This window comes from Bactrocera dorsalis, chromosome 6, assembly GCF_023373825.1.
Source record: "Bactrocera dorsalis isolate Fly_Bdor chromosome 6, ASM2337382v1, whole genome shotgun sequence".
Classification (NCBI taxonomy): domain Eukaryota; kingdom Metazoa; phylum Arthropoda; class Insecta; order Diptera; family Tephritidae; genus Bactrocera; species Bactrocera dorsalis.
In genome coordinates this window covers 19,467,525-19,483,722 of record NC_064308.1, presented here as the reverse complement: position 1 = coordinate 19,483,722, position 16,198 = coordinate 19,467,525, and the positions used below count along the sequence as shown (strand labels likewise).

Genomic DNA, 16,198 nt, shown 5'->3' with positions numbered 1-16,198 from the left:
CTGCTTCAAAGTAATCCCCTCCCGCTGCAATACACTGATGCCAACGAATTTTCGTGTCCTCCGTCGTGATGGCCATCAGCGCCTTCTTCGATTCAGCTTTTATATCCTTAATTGAGTCAAAACGGTGTTCTCGGAGTAGTCATGTGAATTTGCTGAATAGCCAGAATTACACGAAGGTAAATACGGCGAATGCGGTGGTTGCGGCACGACATTAGTAGAAAATGTGGCGAAATGATCACGAATAACCAATGCAGTATGAGATGGCGCATTATCGTACTTTTTTGTTCAATAAATTCAGACATAGTAAGAATCGAAGAATTCACTTTTAGAGCCTCATAAAACGACGCGTATCTCAAATACTACACTGAGAAAAAAAGTGAGCTTTAAAATTAAATGTGAACACTTTTAAATTTTATTTAAAGTGTCTCAGTCTATAGGTTCTTTATGGGGAACACAAAAAAAAATATTTTGTAAAAGTGCTAATTTTAAGTTTTTTAATTGTTTACTTTTAATTTAAAAGTTAAAATTTTTGTTTTTAATGTAAAATTCTAAAATTTAAAAATGTTAACTTCATTTTATAATAACAAACTTTATATTTTAAAGTAAAAAATATTATTTATAATATAATCACTTTTAAAATTGTATTAAAAGTGAATCCATTTAATTTAAAATTTTTAAAAGTGTTAAATTTAAAATGTAAAGTGATCAATTTGCAGAAAAGTGTTAACGTTTACATTTAAAGTGTTCACTTTATAAATCAAAGTGGCACTTTCTATTTAAACGTGTTCACTTTTTAAATCAAAGTGGCACTTTCTATTTAAACGTGTTCACTTTGACATTTAAGAATTTAGAAGTGTAAACAAGATACAAGAAAGACCAGTCAGGGTAAAATTATACCGGAAAACGACTTGCTGCGAATTTTTGGCAACGATATCCAAATTAATGAGCAGGGTGATTTAACGTACACGTGTGTTGAGGAAGATACGGATCTCCTTAATCTGCTAAAGGAGTTTGATCTGGAAACACTTTTTCTTGGCCTAAAAAGTAAGTAAAAATTCTTCGGCAATATTAACACATATGCATTATTATTAATGTTCCTTAGATGCTGGAATAACTTTTCGAAGCTTAAAATATTTGTCGAAAGAAGACATTGCGGAAGCAGTAAAAAATATTGGTCTTCGAGCAGAGTTTAGAGAAAAGTTGTTTTTCTGGCGCAAGTCAAAGGTAAATATAATAATAATTTTGAAGCTTATTTGCGACGTTAAGCACGTACATAGATACAATTACCATTTCAATATTACTACGTTTATAATTTAGCAAACTTATATTTCCAGTTTGGAAGACGAAACGTTGAGCCAGACTTCAAAAGTTGTTGGTTGGCTAGAAAAAAACCGTCACAAAGATTCACCTTGTTCTTCAAATAATTCAATAAGAAACGCATTTGGATCACAGGTAAGAATATATAGTAAAAGGTTTTGTATTAAATTTTATGATAAATTTCATTGCAGCCCCTTTCAACATTTTTAAACGATAACTCAGCCGGAAAACAACTTATTCAATATTATGAGGAATGGGCATGTTTTACGAATAAGCAACGCGATGCCCTCATTAAAATAATTTTAGAAGATGTCATGTTAACAAAGACAAAGTTTAGACCAGAACACTTTGCTAGTATTGTGGAAGAAATAATTGGTTTATTTCCCAATGAAAAAGAGTCCCAGGTATTATTAAAAACGATATACATATTTAAAAGAACATATTGTAAACTGATTTCTTTCAGGATTATTACTACATTCCCCGTCAAAGAAAAAAAACCCATCAGGCAAGCTCTATTCCAAATATTTTAATTTAAAGACAAAGATCCATTAGTAGGCGAAAATGTCGAAGTTGACGAAACGCTGTCGTTATGTTTAAAAACTTCGCTTCAAAAAGATGTCAATAATTGGGATAAGGTTATTGACAAATGGCAAAAAACATTTACATTTCGGAAGAAGGATTTGGCAAAGCCTTCGAATTCTGATTTTTTGCAGGAGTGGCCAATTTTAAAAGACTCCAGAGCACCATTTCTGGTATTTAAAAAGAACTTTAACACAAAATTCAAGGATACAAAAATTTTTATATTTTTTTAGATTAATCTAGATTTCAATTTGATTTATCCACCAAAAGATAATCTTTTAAAAACAAAGAGGGATAATTTAAAAATTTTTTTTTTTTTTATTTAAGATAGTGAACTACTACTATGCCAACATACGGAATCAGCAATCAATAGATCTTTTGAACCAAGCAAAAACGACGAAAAAAATTGATAAGTTGTTGTTAACAACAATTAGCGATTACTCAATACGAATAAAAGAAATTATCGGTAAATATTTTTATAATAAATTGACTGTACAGCCGTTTATAATTGTGGTGGGAGACTCTGAGGACGATCTTAAAACCTTTTACATTTACTTTGACAAAACTTTGTACAAACTAATTTCTTTTATTGAAAGTTTGGATATATGCTTTAAAATCTTTCAGATTCAAAATTTGATTTAAAAAGTTCAAATCTTACTTCATTGTTAACACACATGAATGAAAAAAATTAAATTTTGTAAATTTTTCGATTGTAATAATGTATAAATGTTTCAGATGTTTTCAGTTATTTAAAAGTGTTGATGTGCTAATAAGACATTTAAAACACATGTATTTATTGTCAAATAGAGATAAACTTCAATGCGAACAAAATAAATGTAAGCAAATTTTTTCTAACTTTAGTTCTGTAAAGCGACATTTGTTAACACATAAGAAAATAATTTACACTTTACAAACACCAACAGAATTACCCGTCACATCCTCCGGATTTAGGTTAGATGAACCCATTTTATCAGATGAACCTATCATAGTAACACAGCCAGTAGCCAGACACAAGTTCACAATTTCATATACTAATTTTTCAAATTTTTTTAATGGACAAATTTTTCATTCAATTAAATTAAAAGTGGATTCTCAACTGGTAATACCCTATGTTTTATATTTTGATGACTTTCAAATAAATAATGCTCTTGGTAGTCACACATTCTCAATTTGCGGTTGTTATTACAATTTCCCTACTATGCCACAATATACATATACTCTCAAAACCTGATTTTATTTTTAATGCTGCTTTTATATCTACAAAAGATTTGAAATGTTGTGGAAACAGAACGTCCTTCTTCCATTTACTTGAAGAGCTTAAATCATTGGAGGAAGGGATATTAAATCAATCACTTGATCAGACTTTCAAAGTACATTTCGTTTTAGGCCTTATAGGTGGAGATAATGTGGGTGTTAATAGTATTTTGGGTTTTGTGCAATCTTTTAATGCCAAGCGTTACTGTCGAGCATATACAACTACTAAAGATCAAATTAAAATTGATGTTTCAGAAAACGAACAACTGCTAAGAACTTGGATTCAATACGAAGATGACTTATTTAACATTAAATTTTAAGACACCGGTGTCAATACAGTTTGTATTTTTAATGAGTTAAAAATGTTTCACGTAACAAATAACATTTGCTTTGACATTATGCATGACGTTTTAGAAGGGATTTGCGTATATGATATTTGCAACATAATCTTGGGTTTGGTAAATGACGAAATTATTTCATTAGACATTATTAACAGCAGAAAAAAATTTTTTCAGTTTGGAAATATTGAAATAGGAAATATTTCGCAGCCACTCCTTATGGACCGACTTCAATCGTACAACTTAAAAATTACAGCTAGTGAGGTTTTATGCTTTACAAATTTTCTTCCACTCATGATAGGAGATTTAATTTCACCAGACGTGAAGCATTGGAAACTGTTGGTGTTGCTAATAGAAATAGTAGATTTATTATTTGATTCTAATTTTTCTAATTTCGATCTAGATAAGTTAAAAAATTTAATTAAAGCACATCATCAATTATATATTCTACTTTACGGTAATTCGAAACCTAAGCATCATTTTTTTTTTACCCACACGCAATTGAGAAATGTGGTCCTCTCAAGTTTGTCTGGGCAATGCGTTTCGAGGCAAAACATAAAGATGCAAAAATATATTTTAACAATATAACATCTCGAGTAAATCCTGCTTATACAGCGGCTATAAAAAGTTCTTTTTGTTTTTCAAATTTTTTACATAAGTATAAAGATGGGTTTCCGCATGCTTTTAACACTGAAACATTTATTACAAAGGACTTAACAAAAGAAGAATATTTTCCTAAAACATTGAACTTTGAAAATATTAACTATCAATCTGTTTATGTTTCGACTATAATACATTATAAAGGAATCGAGTATAAACAAAATAATTTTTTAGCATTACTGAATGAAATAAATTGTTGTATCTATAAAATCAAACTTTTTATTTACGAAAATGAAATTATTTACGTTCTATGTTATCCTATTGAAATTATTAAATTTGATGCACATTTTCAATCTTACGAGACTGGTATAAAACAAAATTGCCTTAAACTGATTTACATATCACATTTCACAAGCCTGCCTATGAATTTACATCAAATTAACAATTGAAAGACATATGCAAGATTAAAAAAGATATAATAATATAATGGTTTATTTTTTAATTTTAAATTAAATTATTTTATTTAATGAATTATAAATGAGTTATAAATAAGTTATTTCATAGATATAAAATAAATTTAAATTTAAATATGTTTGAATAAAAAAAATGTGAATTAAAAACAATTAAAATAGTGTGTTTTCTTTAAAGTTCATAGTGAAAGCTTTTAAATTGCATTTGAAAGTGTTCACTCTCTAAATAAAAGCTAAAGCTTTTAATTTGAGGTTGAATGTGTTAACTTTTAATTTAAATACAAACATTTTTAAATTGGGTTAAAAGTGTGAGCTTTAAAATCAAAATTGTTTATATTGTATTCGAGAATGCGCATATTAAAATGTAAAGTTTTCACTTTAATATTCAAAGTGCTAACATTAATAATTTACATTTTAAAGTGTTAACTTTAAGATTAAATATTTTTCATTACGACTGGTTTTCATACATAAAAATTTTTAATTTTAAAGTTCCTTGTACTGGATTTAAAGTGACTTTAAAGTGTTTCTTTTCTGAGTGTAATGAATATTTAGACGTGGAATATGCTAAATAGATGTCACTAACAATACTACCAACTTACAGAAAAAAAAATTTACTGAATCGAAAACCATGCGAAGTACACATTTTTCAATTGATCACAGTAGCTTTAAACATACTTATAGCATAGCACATTGAATGCAGACACATATCGAAAGGGTATTGACCCCTGTACTTACGAGTGTACATACGAGGACATACGAATAAATCCGAAAAAAAGTATATATAAAAATAAGTTGGTTTTTTGTCTGTTCGCTATAGATGACTGAACCGTTGCATGAAATGAAAAATGGCCGAACACCTTTGAAGGCAATTCAATAAGGATGGTTTGTAAAAAATCAGAAAATGTTCATTTTTATCCCACTTTTGAGATTAAATTCAAAAAAAGTTCAATACTTTCTTATATCAGAGAATGTTAAATTTAGAGAAGGAATGTTATTTAACATTTAGCTAAGCAGCAACACACTGATAAGGTCGAGATATTGCGTGAAAAATAACAAAAATAACACTTTTTTGGGCAAGTGGCAAGACGTTTTTTAGACATTTAATACTTGCTAAAATATGACAATCAGGGAAGGTAGCGTTAGCAGTTGTTTTGTCAGGAATTGCTGTAACTCTTCTAAATTGCTCATTCATCTTTTAAACTTCCGTTATCCGTAAATCTTGGACAACAATCAATAAGTTCTATCCGAAAAAATGGCCTCTGGGTTAACTAATGCAAGACACCTCATTGATTATGTGAGATGAATGCACCATGAGCCATAAAGCACATATAGAGCCCGTGTACGCGTAGATATTATCAAAGCATGCTTAATATTGTCGTCTTTATGTACTTCGATTGAAAATATAAAATACGGGCGAATATGAGAGCTCATATTCATGGAATCACTGATGTTGACTTTCAGCAGTAGTTTTTAGCAGTAATTGAAGTATTCTTCTGGATGATTCTTTAGCCCAAATATTTTAACAGATGCAGTGTACCCTGACATCTAGAATTTGCACGAAAAGAAGTTTCATTGGTTGTATTCTAGGGTAACAGTGTCACCCAGGAATGATAGTGTGAACGAAATAAACGATTTAATTATTCAAAAATTCTCGAAAAAAAATACAAATCGTTAAACACCGTTACTAATATCGAAGACGCAGTCCATTATCCCCAGGAGTTTCTAAATTCATTAAACCCTTCTGAGCTGCCACCACATGAATTTTCTTTAAAAACTGGAGTCCAATTATGCATTCGAGGAATTTAATTCCTACAAATATGTGCAACGAGACGAGCTTCGTTATTAAGGAATTGAAGGACAATTTTATTGTAGCAACTACTTATTATCACCGGCCCAGCAGCTGGTCACCCAGGATTCCGATGATCCAAAGTAATCTGTCAATCTCATTCAAACGGCTTCAAGTTCCAGTGAAAACATCCTTTGCTCTAATTACAAACAAGTCCCAAGGCCAAACTTTCGAATTAGTAGGGATTAACCTACAAAAGAATGTTTTCCTCATGGACAACTGTATGTTTGTTTAATATCCGTGTTAAGCTGGGGTGTTATATCTTCTTCTTTGCTGGCGCAGACACCGCTTACGCGATTATAGCCGAGTTAACAACAGCGTGCCAGTCGTTTCTTCTTTTTACTACGTGGCGTCAATTGAATATTCCAAGCGAAGCCAGGTCCTTCTCCACTTGGTCCTTCCAACGGAGTGGAGGTCTTCCTCTTCCTCTCTGCTTCCCCCGGCGGGAATAAAAACTATAAACGCGTATTTTAATAATTAAATCATTAAATCGGAAATAAAAGCTCTTATGTACCCAAGGGAGGTTTAGGGTTTATATTCATCAGTTTATACTGAAAAATATATTTTACTATTATTAATTATTATTACTAAATGAGCGCAGACTCTAAATATTTTAAATCTATCCATTTTTTTAAATTCCGAAAATCATTTCTGATGACAAGAGTCCAAGTACATAGAAGCTACACGCGTAAAAAAAGGTGCAACAAAGCAAAAAAAGAGGAAAGACATTTCTTACGCTAAATTCAATTCTGAGAATGACAGATTAATAAGATACTGCTCTCGATTTTCATTTCTAGGATCGATTCTAGATAACTCTGAATCGGTGCTAGAAATCGAAAATAAAAATATTGACAATTTTTGAACACACGGTATAAAGATCAGCTGAGATAGTGGTACATGTTCTAATTCTAAGCATTTACACTAATGTAGGTATGTATGCTTGCCTATGCAAGTATGATAAGAGTGCGTTATCAAAGTCACTCAAATAGACAAAACCGGTTTGGCGATTGCCGGCGCTCAGACTTAAAGTAAGCATATCTTTAGTTTAAACAATGTTGTTGTATACAATTAAGTGCTAAGAATGTTGGCACATAACAAAATATGTATAAAAGTAGCAGTGATGATTTCTACTACTAAATTCGTAAATATAAACCATGTATCTATTTCTTAACATTTCAAAAAAGTTATAGGTATTTAATTCGTGTATTATAAAGTGAAGATGTATCAAATGAACTTCATTTCTTCAAAGAAAATTGATGATCTTCATGAAATATGCATATTCGCATTACGAGTATTTCGTTATCATTTCCATATTTGAACCAGTGGAATTTCTATGGCATATATGTACATACATATATTATTTCTTTCTCACATTTGTCCGTATGTTTACTAAAGCAAATGCGAGCCACATACATATGTATGTACATACATTCATAATAACAAGTGTCGCACGCATCTTTCGCATCTCCGTTGTCACGGACAAGCAATGGCCGAAACTCAAAGAGTCACGCCCGGAACACATAGAGCGGGGCAGACTGCAAGCGACATCTGTCAAATATTAAAATATACACGTTCTTATGGACATAGTTATGTAGTTGTGCAGCTGTCTAAATAACTGTGTCCTTAAGAATGTGTGTATTTCAATATCATATTCAGATGGCGCTTGCAGTCTGTCGCGTTCTATGTGTTCAGCACATCAATCTGTCGAAGCACTGACGCGATGAGACACGAAAGAAACTAACAAACGATCGCCGATTGTCACCGCTTCCCTTGCCGCTGTAACAGCTTCGCCATCCAACGTGCGTAAATATGTACGCATATGTATGAACTTGCATACATATTGACGCTGAATTTTGCGAGCTCCGGAAAAATATTTTAGAACTGAATATTATAAATCGACAACTCCGTTGTTGCCACTTTTCTGACTTCTTTCTGTGAAGAAGCATCAGAAAGTTGTTCAATTTATGATTTTTAGCTTTTGCCGTCGTCGTGAAAAGACGCTTGTGGGCAAAGGCATGCTCGGGGAGATGTTACGGCGTCTGTTTATATGAATGAAGCTAAGTCGCTTGTGGCATATGCCCCTGCGTTTATGAATGAAATCGTTTTTGTTGTAAAATTTACTACATTTGGGCTTCGCCAATTCGGCTGCCATATTGACTTGTGACGCTGCTGATGCTATATTAGACGATTGTTGTTTTTGTAGAACAATATTTGTACTTTTTGTGGGTGACATATCTACATGTAAATTCATATAAATATGTATGTTTTGTATGCATTATTTGTGAGGGAATGCCATACACACATATTTACATGTGTACGCATATTTGTATGTTGGTGTGTATATACATTATTTGTTCGGCAATGTCGTACACATATGCATATGTACATATCAGTGCGCGCACACTTTTTACTGATAAATGATAATATTACGATTTGAATTTGAATTCTACCTACATAAGTAACTATGTATCTAGATGCATATGAAAATTTAAATGATGAAATGTGATTGATGATGATAATCATATCAATTAATATGATTACCTGTAAACGTATATAATTATATCCAAAAGACTAACATACGTCTGTAATAAGAATGTATATTTCTGAGCATAATTTTCATTGAATGCTCAGCTCTGTTCATGCGCCAACGATAACATCGCTAAAGTTCATCAATTGGTACTAGACGACCGCCGGATTAAAGTTAGGGAAATAGCTAAGATTATGAAGATGTCAAAAGAAACTGTTTGTCACATATTAAACCAAGATTTGGGCATGAGAAAGCTGGGACTATGTAGAAAAATAAAATAAAAAATTTTGAAAAAGTCGCGTGCATCATGGTTAAGTCGGTTATTTATCGGACAGCCCTCGTATCTAGCTGTGGTGAAATGCACTCATCGCATTTTGTTAGCTTTTGACAGTTCACACGCTTGTCGGTTATTGGACCTTCTCTATAAATATACGTTCTCTGCCTATACTGGTAAACATATGCTCGGCGGCATAACCGGCAAAATCGTTTCTTTTGTGGGAGTTCACATCCGAACAAAACAAACATACGTGAGAACTATGTACAGGAAGACATAAACTTAAATCTTGCGAAAAGTTTAAAAAATTGAATATTAATGAAAGGAACAACTTTGACTTTGAATAAACTGCTTGACCCATGCTTACAATCTTAATAATTGCGAAAGCAATTTCAATTGCGTATATTGCCACAAAAGGCATCATTCACACTGCACTTCCATAACTTTCCCAACAGTGCGCTTTCTCAACTCCCGAAACACAAAATCCCGAAATTTGCCAAGATACACGATCCAGAAGTAGAAGTAGGGTACTACTACCCATAGCAGTCGTCTTCATCGAACATCGAGGAGAACTGTTTCAGCTCAGGGACCTAATAGGTCAAAGATCACAACGATTTTTCATAGCGTCTAGACGTAAACTGTGCCCCATATCTAGCCATTCGTAAACTACACGAAGAAGACATAAAGTCAAAATTTCCTCTGGCAACACAAGTGTTAAAAACACAAACGTATATAGACGATCCTGCTTATATGCATATGAGCCCTTACCACAGGTAATAAATGCCCTCAACACCGAAGGGTTTCCCTTAAGAAAGATCACAGCTAATTACCCAAATATTGGTTGTCAAAAAAGTCTTGCGGTATTTTTATTGATTTTTTTTTATTGAAATTGAAATGAATTTTTTATGACTCATGCCCAGCTCTTTACCGATGCTACGTCTGCTACTATGCCGGTTTCTTTCGACCAATTCAGCGATTTTATCGCAACTTCGACGACAGGCCTTCCGGAGCGTGGCGCATCTTCGACCACCTCTACACCAGAACGAAAACGTTGAAACCATCGTTGTGTGGTGGAAATGGAAACTGTATCGGGTTCATAAACTGCACAAACTTTATTGGCGGCTTGAGATGCATTTTTGCCTTTATCGTAGTAGTACTGTAAAATATGCCGTATTTGCTCTTTATTTTGCTCCATATTTGCGACGCTATAACTCACGAACGACTTAAAAGAAACGACAATCAATCAAACACGTGTTAGCGCTTGAAATGAGCTTTCCAAAAAGGTACATCATGTTTGTTGGATACTAATTTTCTTATATTCGAAAAGGAATGTGCAACCAAACACTAGGCATCCAATGGAATGCGATATTGGACCAGTTTTCGTACACTTCTGAGTCCATATCCACATTATCCGACATAACGAAGAGATAGATTTTATCCTCGGTGGCAAAACTTTTTCGACCCCGCAGGATGGCTTTCGCCAATTACGATACAGGCGAAAATTCTGATTCAATAATTATGGTTAGACGGAACCGACTGGGACGAACAAGTGAAACCTCTTCGCTAAGAAAAATAGTCCCAATTCAGTAATAATCTGACCGACATTTCGCAGATACAAATTTTGCGGTGGGTAAACTATTCCCCCGAATACAAAGTGGAACTATGCGGCGTCTGCTACGCCTCTGAAAAGGCATATTGTGCCACTATCTACTTGTATGTGCGCACACAAGGCGATATCGCAACAATAAGGCCACCTACTAGTTGCAAAAGCAAAAGTTGCGCTTCTAAAAACGCTAAGTCTACCACAACTTGAACTCTGTGGCGCTCTAATACTAACAAAACTGGCGAAATACAAATTATATCTATGGTCCGATTCCGAAATAGTTCTAGTCTGGTTAGAAAAGCCACCACAGGCGTGGAAAATATATACATACATGAGGGCTGCTATATATATTTCTGGCCTAATAATAGGGATATTTATCAACGAAAATGTTTTTTTTTTTTTTCGTTGGATTCGGCTCGTCTTGGAAGACCCACACGGTCGATTGCTGTTTTGTTTCGGGCTCATACGCATAGATCCATGATTTGTCACCTGTGGCGATCTTATAAACGTGTTTTGAAGCACCGCGATCGTATTTTTTCAGCATTTCTTTACACCAGGGATGGGCACATTTTTTGCCCGCAAAGTTAGAAAAGTGCGCACGGGGGCTAGATGAGGGGAATATCAGTTTACGGAGAGAAGGGCATAACAAGTTGCGAAAAAAAATCAATTACAATCCTCCGTAATTTAATGTTCATCGCAGAGTGCAGAGATAAAGAGATGTCCAACTCCTCTCTCACTGGAAGTGAGTGAGCAATTGCTATACGTCAAAACCTACTGAACTTTGACAGCTAATCGAGTTCAGTAGGTTTTGACGTTTAGCAATTGGAAGCGATGGCCAGATTGAAATCTTACCAAAAAAATATGTAAACGGAGAGATTTGTTGCACTTACAAAAAATGTAAAACAATGAAAATTAAATAAATTTATGAAATGTAAATGTATTTGATGAAACATTTTGTAATGTCAAGCATCATAGTATTATTTTCGATGGGAAATTATTAAAAACATTTATTGATTAAGATCTAAAAAGCTTAAAACCTTTTATTGGGTACTGAAAAGTCAAAAGTAAGTTGTTTTAACATGCCATACAAAGATTTAATTAGATTCTCTAGGTATTAAATAACCACTAAATAGTAGTAAATAGTAATTTTTATTCTTACTAAGTGTTGGGTGTTTTAATTTAAATGTCCAAAAATTAGTATTTTGTCCAATCTGGCCATAATGGAAAATGTTATAAAAAACGCTTATTTTGAAACGCTCTCACACTGGAAAAAGTTGGACATCCCTTTATTCCTGGCAGAGTGATTGCGGCAATACTGACATTGTACACAAATTAAAGTGCAGAAGTTTACTTCATATCGGAATTGTACAGTTGTGTGAACAAAAAGAGGTAAACATAATTTGCAGGGTTTAGAGTTTCGCATTAAAATTTGTTTTCATTTACCTTTGCATGGTGGGAAATTCTAATCACTGTAAGGAAAAATATATAAGTTATACTTGTATCTTAAAACAATTTTATTTAATAAGAAAACAGCACATTTTAAAACTTCACAACACCTATAGTTGTTCCTATTTTGTTCACATCACTGTACAAGTGATAGATCAGTTAATGGTGGTGATGCCAGTTGTAAAAATTAATTTTAGTTACAATTGGGCAAACTTTTCTCAAGTTGTGGGCTTTTATACGTACATATGCATATCTGCATATATAAAAAAGAAAAGATACTTGTGACCATTATATTTATATATTGTGTTTAAACATATTGCAGTTCCATTTTATGAAAATGCTTATATAAATATATGATTTGTGATATTTTCAGTTGGGTTGTTTTATCAAAATATTCAAGGAATTGAGGTTTTTTTCTATAATTGTTTTGTTAAATTTTAAAAAGCTAAGTTGCCTCTGGGAATGTATTAAAATAATAATATGCGCTATAGAAAGGGAGCACATATTTTCAAAAATATAAGAAATCATCACATAAAAATATATTTGCGCGGTATGGCATTATTGATTAAGAGTGGCTAAGCACACAAATAGAATACAAACGCTAATGGCAGAAACATCTTCTCACTTCGCCACGAGCGGCAAGCGTTTTGTTCTCGTTTTCATTCGAACTATGTTGCCATTACTCAATACGCATATGTAGTTTTGTACACATCTAAGTTTTCAATTATAATTTTTCATAATAAAAAATATCAAAACTGAAATCAAACTATTCAAACTAAATTCAAACACTTAGTGTTGCCTAGTCCAGAAATATATATAACAGCCTACGTATTTCTAATCGAACGTCGTAAATACTTGGCCTAGTGGGATAAGCCACGACACGTATCCAGGCTGACAATCTTGCCGATCTAGGCACAGTAGGGTGCAAACCCCTGCATCTTGTAACTGCCACGCTCTAGGGAAATGGTTAACAGAATCCACCGATTCTTGGCCATAATCGCTTTTGCGCAACAAAATTGCTCCAGAAAGTCGAAAGGCGACACCCATCCCACAATTTTGGATGATAATGACATCCTTCAACGATTTTCATCGTTCCTCCGAACACTCAGGGTAGTCACCTATATGCTCCAGTTCATAGAGCGACTTAATCTTAAACTTAAAGGAACAATCTATCCCCAATGCGATACTTTGACGCACCAAGACTTACAAAAGGCAAAGAAGCAAAGGTCGCTCTTAGCACATCAACCCAAGTGCGCTACTTTAGCCGCGACATGTCATCTTAGTAATGAGAGGCCAATTGATAAAAAGAGCTCACCCTTAGTTCAAAACCCATTTTTAGACACGAAAGGGCTGCTTGTGAAGCTTGCGTAAGGTTAAGGACTTCCTCCCTTTCCGCTGTTACCACCATCTCGGGAGTAAAATTTAATGTCTTTGGCGAATTAAGTTATGGATTTATCGCGCTTTTAGTTAGTTAGTTTTATTTTTTAAGAGTACCGTAATGTGGGGGTAGCGGAGTTATCTTCCGATTTCATCCATTTTAACGATGTTGGTAGGAGCTATTCAATGTATGTGCTAGGTGAATTTAGCTGTTGTAGCATTAATGGTATTTGCATATTTCACTTAATAGAAGGCGGGGCCACGCCCACGTCTTAAAAAATGTTCGCCCATTAGTGACCCTTGATACTGAAATTCCCTTTGCCAAACAAACAAAGGTGAACAAAACTATTGTACTATGTAGCAACATATTGTAAGAGTATAACAAAAATATGAAATTATATGCATTTACATTACACTTACTTCTATAATAAAAACACATTTAGGCATTATAAATGTGTCCATTTGAAAATACAATTCATACTAGAGGAGCCTTCCACGCTTTTCTTAAGGTGGCCGTAAACGGTGAGAGTTATTCTTATGAGAATGTATAATTTGCCTCATCTTCATCGTGTACACAGCGTTCAGAACGCATTCTCATTCTCAACATAGACGCATTCTCATTCTCAATGAGATCAATTACGTCGGTTGTGTAAATAGAGTGGGTGAGAATATGCAAACACTCTCACGACTCGATTTTATTCTCATTTGCAGCAAGTGAGAATATTTTTTCTCATCGCGTGCTTTTTTGATATTTCATTTGTATTTCTTCATTATTGATGTGATAATAGCGTGTGCAATGGATTCAGCAAAAAAGAAATTAAAATTATGTGATATTGGTGTGAGTATTATTATAGAAATTTTTTATTTTCTTTGTCTAGTTTGTATTTATCATTGCTTTTGTATATAATTTGTTTATAGAAATGGAGTGATGAAAAATACATCAAATTGTTCGAATTTCATGAAGAAAATCCTATGCTGTGGAAAAAAAGTGATGCTCAGTATATGGATATAAATGCAAAATCACGTTTATATGAAGAAATGGGTAAACAATTAGACTGCACTGGTGAAGAAGCAAAGCTGAGGTTCCGAAGCATGAAGCAATCATACCAGAAAAATTATAAAAAACTTCCAAAAAGTGGTAGTGCAGGTGGCACTCAAAAAAATGGAGATTTACAAAAAACCTTTCCTTTTTGTATAATGAAATGACAAAAGCCGGACCTATAGATAATTTGGTAAGAATTTATCGCTTTATTTTTATTATATTCTCTAAAGTCTAAACAAAATTATTTGATTTAATTAATTATTATATCTACACATTCGGTATTGAAATGGAACTTCACCTGCTTGAGTAACAAACAATTCTGTTATTTCCTTTTGAATCTCTTTTGCTTCATTTGTTGCGTTTTGTGTTTGAATTGGAGCTAGAGAAATTAGTTCTTCTGGTGATTCCAAACGCCAGTTACCAGGAATTAATACACCGTTTTCTTCTGCATCAGCATACGATGTTGGTGAATAAAGATTTTGTGTCCGTCTCATGCAAAAATTGTGTAAAACTCATACAGCCGATACTATGGTTGTAATTTTTTGTGGTGAAAAGTTCTCAAACATATGAATCTAGCTAACGCTATACCAAAAGCATTTTCAATAACACGTCTAGCACGTGATAATCGATAGTTAAAAATTTTTTCTGGCATGGTCAAATTTCTTTTTGAATACGGTTTCATAATGTGCTTTTGTAATGGAAACGCATCATTAGCAACAATAACAAACGGAATTTCTTTTTCTCTATTCAATAATGGGCGATTTGGTGGAATATTCAACTGATTGTTTTGCAACTTTTCGTTAAATTTACATTCATTAAAAACACCACCATCTGAACCAGAACCTTTAGCGCCAATATTAACAACAATAATTAGCATCAGCTAATGCCATCAAAACAATACTGCAATGACCCTTGTAATTATAATATTCACTTCCGCTTCTGTCAGGTTTTATTATATTTATATGCTTTCCATCCAAAGCACCCAAACAATTCATAAAATTCCACTTCTCCCAAAAGCCATCAGCAATTTTATACCATTCTTCCACAATTGAAGGGGTCTGTAAAAATCAAAATGTTTAATTTAATAATTATTATTTATTATTTTCAGGGTGATGATAAGACTGAAACAGTTGCAGAAAGTGAAACATTTACCGACGCTGATACACACTATTTTTCCACTTCTATTTCATCAGTTGAAAAACCAACAACATCTTTTTTAAATAAAAGAAAGAGGGAAGCAGCAACACTTCAAAGAGAAAAAATATATCAAGGTTTTTTGGAGGAGCTAAATAAAAAAGATAAATATGATGAATATGGTGAAGGATTGGCATCTATATTGAGGCGAATTGGTAAACAAGACGAAGAATTGGAATTGAAGTGGCACGCTGAAGGTATTGTCTACCAGACTTGCCTCCCAAGAAAGTGAATGAGTATTAGCTTTTTCATTCATTCAATTTTATTTTAGTTTTAAGAATACCAAAGTGTTCACCCAAAGGCAAATGTATTAAATAAATTTATGTTTTTA

General features: G+C 33.2%; 3 protein-coding genes, 1 long non-coding RNA gene and 1 pseudogene across 16 annotated transcripts in view; 2 read left to right on the top strand and 3 right to left on the bottom strand.

The window, feature by feature from the left end:
- The window catches only part of LOC125779350 (uncharacterized), a 97,529-nt gene that overhangs the window by 22,307 nt on the left and 59,024 nt on the right, over positions 1-16,198 (bottom strand). The gene's annotated exons all lie outside the window — the stretch shown is intronic.
- Positions 1-16,198, bottom strand: part of LOC105222893 (tetratricopeptide repeat protein 39B) — a 78,011-nt gene that overhangs the window by 35,554 nt on the left and 26,259 nt on the right. For 2 of the 12 annotated variants that reach the window (XM_049460442.1, XM_049460443.1), the window contains one exon: positions 14,972-15,731. The exons of the other annotated variants lie outside the window; for them this stretch is intronic. The gene's annotated coding sequence lies outside the window, so the exon portion shown is untranslated. The remainder of the gene's footprint in view (positions 1-14,971; positions 15,732-16,198) is intronic. 12 annotated transcript variants of the gene reach the window in all.
- The window catches only part of LOC125779325 (uncharacterized), a 326,516-nt gene that overhangs the window by 290,080 nt on the left and 20,238 nt on the right, over positions 1-16,198 (bottom strand). The gene's annotated exons all lie outside the window — the stretch shown is intronic.
- LOC115066220 (uncharacterized) lies at positions 485-2,722 on the top strand. 2 transcript variants are annotated; one of them, XR_007423401.1, is made up of 4 exons: positions 485-1,224; positions 1,335-1,452; positions 1,509-1,721; positions 1,781-2,722. It is a non-coding gene; the product is annotated as an uncharacterized LOC115066220 (long non-coding RNA). The 2 variants fall into 2 exon arrangements; XR_007423400.1 differs by having other exon boundaries at positions 1,143-1,452.
- LOC125779469 (uncharacterized) lies at positions 14,379-16,159 on the top strand (annotated as a pseudogene).